The sequence below is a fragment of the Elephas maximus genome, chromosome 27, assembly GCF_024166365.1.
Source record: "Elephas maximus indicus isolate mEleMax1 chromosome 27, mEleMax1 primary haplotype, whole genome shotgun sequence".
NCBI classification, from domain to species: domain Eukaryota; kingdom Metazoa; phylum Chordata; class Mammalia; order Proboscidea; family Elephantidae; genus Elephas; species Elephas maximus.
Genome location: NC_064845.1, coordinates 17,131,875 through 17,138,265, shown reverse-complemented (window position 1 = coordinate 17,138,265; position 6,391 = coordinate 17,131,875).

The window sequence follows — 6,391 nt, the reverse complement described above, 5'->3', positions numbered from 1 at the left end:
CGGGTTTCTCCAGTCAGGCCAGCAAGTCTGGTTTTTGTTTTTTTTTTTGTACATTAAATGAAGGCTTACAAAACAAACTAGTTTCTCATTAAACACTTAGTACACATATTGTTTTATGACACTGGTTAACATTTTTACCCTTACATGTTGCATTCTTTCATATACAAAGTGCAAGGATTACAACAGGAGTTCAGAGTCATGGAAACCCTGGTGCTGTAGTGGTTAAATGCTATGGCTGCTAACCAAGAGGTTGAGAGTTTGAATCTGCCAGGCACTTCTTGGAAGCTCTATCGGGCAGTTCTACTTTGTCCTATAGGGTTGCTATGATTCAGAATCAACTAGATGGCAGTGGGTTGGGTTTTGGGTTTTTAGAGTCATGTACCAGGCCAGAGCTGACTCTCTTCCCACCTGGCTCTTTCCGCATAGTCCTTCCCAGCCTTGGCAGTGGAAGGCTAAAGACAGAATGTTGAAGGCAAAGCTGAGTGTATATATACTCAGCTTTATGTATACTGAGTGTATACATAGTTTATTCTCCAGGGGTTTCTAATACATACACCCTGATTCAAAACATCCCCCCCCCAAAAAAAAAGCCCACTGCTAGAGTCAATTCTGACTCATAGTGACACTATAGGACAGAGTAGAACTGTCCTATAGGGTTTACTAGGCTGTAATTTTTATGGGGATCCCTGGTGGTGCAGTGGGTAAGTGCTTAGCTGCTAATCAAAAGGTTGGGGGTTCGAACCCACCAGCTGCTACATAGGAGAAAGTTGTGGCAGTCTGCTTCCATCAAGATTTGTAGCCTTAGATACACTATGGGGCAGTTCTACTCTGTCCTATAGGGTTGCTATGAGTCAGAATCGACCCAACAGCAGTGGGTTTGTTTGTTTCTTTCAAAATCATTACAGAACAAGACTGGACATCTTTCTCCCCTCAGAGTGCCTGGTGGGTTCAAACCAGGGACCTTTCAGTTAGCAGCCAAGGGCCTAACCATTGTGCCACCAGGGCTCCTTGACTCAAAACACAGCACATCACAAATAGTTGCATGTGCTGAGCCCTCTAGTATAAATTTTCCTAAAGGCTTAAGCTGTCTCTTCCCTAAACCCAAGCCATACCCTCTTGAACAATCCTTTATTCCAACTACTTACAGGCCCTGTACTCTGGAGCAGTGCATTGTTCTCTACAACCATCTCTTTTAAACTCCTTCAAAGATTTTCAGAATCTCCCAGGAACTTGAAGAACCTTGCAGGACTACAACTAGCTATGTTATGAGACACAATTAAAGGGCGCCCAAATCCTCAAGCATGGCAAGAAGGAAGAAGGGAAGCAAAACTAATGGAGATGAGGAAAGCAACCTGATTTTGTTTTTACCCTGAATACTTATGACGGCCATTTCTAAAAGAGCAAAGGTAGCTTGCTGACAGTTTTCTATTTGAATACCATGACTGCGCTGTCAAAGGAATACCTCGCATGTGTCATTTGTGCAAATCACAGGCTGTTTGTCTTGTGTTGACGGGTTTAGGTGTCTGTGTGTTTTCAGGTTCCCACAACCCACAGCTAAAACGAATCATTACGCGCTGATTAATGATTCCCCCATCCCTCTTAACTACCAAAGCCAATAACGAGGACAGCGAAACCAGAACCTAATATACGCTGCTCATTTGTGTCTACAAACAGAAGTAAATACCCAGTGGCAGGGGCTTGCTTTGTTCCAAGTTTACTTATAAAAGACAGGGAGAGTGTGTAAAACTCAGACTAATTACCCCCGAATGACTGGCTGAGGTTGAATAGAATATAGGCTCATTAACATTCAACAGTGCTGCTTAGAGGAGAAAGGATGGGCAAGAAAGATTAAAGTTAGATGAGAACGAATATATGTACAGCATTGGAGTTGGTTTTTTAAGGATGAACCCTTCCTCTACCCCAAATCAAATTCTGTTGATAAGTTGCATATGAAAATGCAGACTCAAGTGAGAGATTGTTTGAACTCAAATTCGCGTTTACTAGCCACCTACCTTGGGCAAACTACTTAACTTCTCTGCACCTCCATTTCTTCGCCCATAAAATAAAGCTAGCGATTCTGCCTACCTTATAGGGTTATTTTGATGTTAAAATAACTTAAACACTTGTGAAGTGCTTAAACAGTGCCTAAAACAGGGCTCTCTGCAAGTTATAGCAGCCATGACCTAGAGAAGGGCCCTATATAAAACAGGACAGACAGCTCCTCTCTGTCCTTGTCCCGAGGGTTTCAGCTCAGGGCTTTGAACCCCTGCAGAGAATTTGCATTTCCACCCCAGATATGCTCAATCAGAATCTACATTTTAACAAGCCTCCCAGGTGATCCTTGTGTATAACAAATTTTGAGATCACTGCTCTACTAGTGGTTCTCAGAATGGGTCCCCACCCAGCAGCATTAGCATCGCCTGGGAACTTGTTAGAAATGCCAGTTCTCAGTAGGCGTTTGAACCTGAACCAACAGGTTCAAAGCCCTGTTTCATCTAGATTGAGCAGTAAGAAAATAACATGTAACTATTGTTTTTTGAAAAAGCAAAGACAATCTTCAAAAGTTCCCACCAGCCAGTCCTTTGTTTGGGTTTATCTTTTGAGCAATAAATCAAGAAGCAAAGGAAAACCTGCAATATCTGGGAAATCTCCACATGTGTGTTAAAGACTTCTTTCTGTCTGCAGGAAGGAGGCCTGTCGTAATGCCTTTTGCCACACAGGTGGTGAACAGGCAATAAATATTCAGGAGTGACACGCTGGGGATACAAAGGATACTCAAAAAAACAAAGAAAATCCAAACCTGTTGCCATGCAGTCAGTTCCAACTCACAGTAATCTATAGGACAGAGTAGAACTGCCTCGTAGGGTTTCCAAGGCTGTAATCTTTACAGAAGCTGGCTGCCCCATCTTTCTCCCACAGAGCAGCTGATGGGTTAGAAGCTGACCTTTTGGTTAGCAGCTGGGTGTTTTGACCACTGCACCAAGAGGCTCCTTAAAGGATCCTCCAAGGTAGGTAAAAAGGCAGGTCTGTTTTCCAACGTTCTCCTACTAATTTCTAGAAGCTTTTTCTTTATTTTTTAATACGAAAGGTGGTGGTTCTTCTTTTGAGAGCTTTAAAACATCCTTTTGGATCAAACAAAGTAATAGAGTGGCAGGATTTTATAAAGCATTAAGTGTTATATAAGGACAGGGGCAAGCAGCAAAGGAGAGAAAAGTGCATGTGACTTTAGCAAACAGTTACTATTCCTAAGGTGACAATAATAAAGATTACACCTCCTGATTATATAGACAGTAGTTTTGAAGCTACTACTGGGTCGTTATGTTCCGACAGACCATTTCCAGAACATAATTATGCTATGTACATTAATAAAAGATAAAAACCCAGTTATCGTCATTCCCCCTTTTCCAGTGACTAATCCATGATTTTAAAAAATCCGTTTGATTTAAATACTCCCCTCTATGGTAATCCTGATGACAGTGCTGACTCTATGTGGGCTGCATGCCCAGAGAGTTGTCTGGAGTCCACTTTGCACCCTTTATACAGTCTATTCATTTAGGTGACTATAGCTGAAGATACCGAGGAGACGAGGTGGGTAAGAAGAGTGACATAGCACAAGGATGAAAAAATAATTCATTAGTTATGACATATATGGACCTATGACCAATGTATTATCTCAGCATTATGGCTAGACATGAATGTGCACTTATCACTATCTCAGAGACAGTCTGGGTATCAAACTCACTCGGTTGATATAAGGTAAGACTTCAGCTTACAAAATTAAAAAATCGAATTATGGGGCAAAAAGAATGAAGCTCTCCAGGCTTTAAGATTTGAGAAGAATAAGGACCGTATCCTTGAATAGGCAGCTTCCCAGAATACTTTCTATTTGTGCCAGAGGAAGCTTTACTGAATTGGGTTATGTCTCACTGCAAGGTCCTGCTTTCATGTCCCAACTGGCATTTTAACACCCAATAGATATCAAAATACAGAGTCAGTAATATTTTGAATTAAAAATTCTGGGACATACGTGAAAGCATCCAAATGGATGCCATAAATCTGTGGCCTTCTTACTGTCATTGTAGCTACCAACAACTCAATTCTGACTCATGGCAACCCCATGTATTAGAGTAGAACTTCTCCGTGGGGTGTTTCAATGGCTGTGGCTTTTCAGGAGCAGATTGCCAGGCCTTTCTTCCAAAGCACGTCTAGGTGTATTCAAACTGTCAACTGTACAGTTCGCAGTCAAGAGTCTAACTGTTTTCACCAGGGACTGAGGTTACGTTCCAGGCCTCATTTCCTACGCATTTATTTACTTACTATAGGTGCACATACATATACCTTCTTTCCACACCCCTCTTCCCTTCCCCCAACCCACGTCCCAGTTGGGAACCTGAGAAATGATTGTAGATGTTTTTCTGCTGCTGCTAACAGGAAAACAGAAAATTACACTAAGCAGAAAGCAGTTTCTTAACCAAAACAATGTACAAATTTCAAGGAGATTTTATCTGAACCCGATACCCAAAGACAGGAGCTTATACTCTGAAATTTATGGCAGGACCATTGTCTACACTCTATAACCTCAATTACGCCAAGACATAACTCAGGGCCTCGGGAACACTTTGGTAATTAACCCAGGAAAATGTTACAATTCTTTTAGAGGCATAATTGCTGCCCTCCCCTTTTGAACCCTGCAGGCTCCCCAGTAGGGCAATGGCTTCTGGACCCAACTGTTCCTCTCTTGCCTCTTTAGGTGATTACACTTTCCTATCGGTGGTACTTGTGTGTTTGCTTCCATTTCTTACTAATTTAGGTGGGTCACTGAGTCTTGCTTTCTTTATCAGGTAAAATAGCATTAATAATAATTGCCTGTTTATTTCACAAGGCTGTGGAGTGGACTAAAAGAAATCAAATATGTAAGCCATGAAGTGTAACACAAATATTTAAAAAAAAACAAAAAAAGTTGCCCTCGAGTCAATTCCGACTCATGGTGACTTCACAAATGCAGAGTAGAACTGGGCTCCACAGGGTTTTCAAGGCTGTGACCTTTCAGAAGCAGATCTCCAGGCCTTTATGCTGAAGCACATCTAGGTGTACTTGACTTGCCAGCCTTTCGGTTATTAGTCAAATGCTTAACCTTTTGCATACTCAGGGACTCCGTAACACAAATACAAGAGATAGTTATTTTTCCCACCTCGCCCCTGTTCTTTTTTTAAGAAATGAAGAGGCTTCATCACCGGGCTCTAGGACATTCTTGCTCCAGAAAAGACAAAGAGAGCTCAATGAATTGTCCTTACACACCTGGTACCACCTAGGTTGCCATTACTATATAAGGCAGCCAGGGCTGCTGGCTGAGGGCATGTGCTCCTCCTGGAGAGACAGCAAGGAGGACTCCATTGAGGAAAGGACATATTCAACCAATACAATACTGGGTGGAGAATAGAGAGGAGGCGTAGGATCCTTTGTATCTGTTGAATCTAGGGTCCCTTCTTAGTGAAAATTCAAGCTTTACAAAGCCATCCCCCACCCCAAATCAGAGAGGTACCATCAGATAACACCACGATTAGACAGAGTCAAAGAACTGAGAAGCTGCACAAATAGAGAGGCTCTTCATCGAGGTATCAGCAAGTGTGGCAGGCATTTAAAAATAAATAAATAAATAAAGTCTGAATCATATTAAAGTTTACAAATGCATATATTCACAACAGCTGGAAATATAAAAATGCAGCTGTTTAAGACTCTGAATTTAACGTGAGACTTTTCAGAAAATGATTCTTTTCTGGTCTTGATAAAAAGCATCTTTGTGCATGCTTACATTAATTGCAAGGAGCCCTGCTGGTGCAGCGGTTAAGCTCTTGGCTGCTAACCAACAGGTTGGTGGTTCGAATTCCCCAGTGCTAAGTGGGAGAAAGATGCGGCAGTCTGCTTCTGTAAAGATTACAGCCTTGGAAACCCTATGGGGGCAGTTCTAGTCTGTCCTATAGGACAGACTCGACAGCAGTGGGTACATTAATTGTATAGGAAACTCATATAACCCTCAATCTTTTGTGGAGGTTTAATAATTAATTATTAGGTCCTGAGTTTATGAGTGAGTGATAGATAGTGATAGATAAATAGATGGATGATAGATGGATGGACGGATGGACAGACGGATGGACAGATGGATGGACGGACAGAGAGATGGATAATTCAGACTCCAGCTGACAGCTGCAGATAACAGACCAACTGCAAAAGCAAGCAGCACTTCTTAGAGAATGGCCTCTTACCAAAGCTGAGCACTGTCTGCTTCTGCTACTTTGTGGAAAGAAATTTCTTAACAAGCTTAACCAATGTACAGATTACAATGGGGTTTTATCTGCACCATTATCCCCAAACGGAGACTTACATTCTTAAA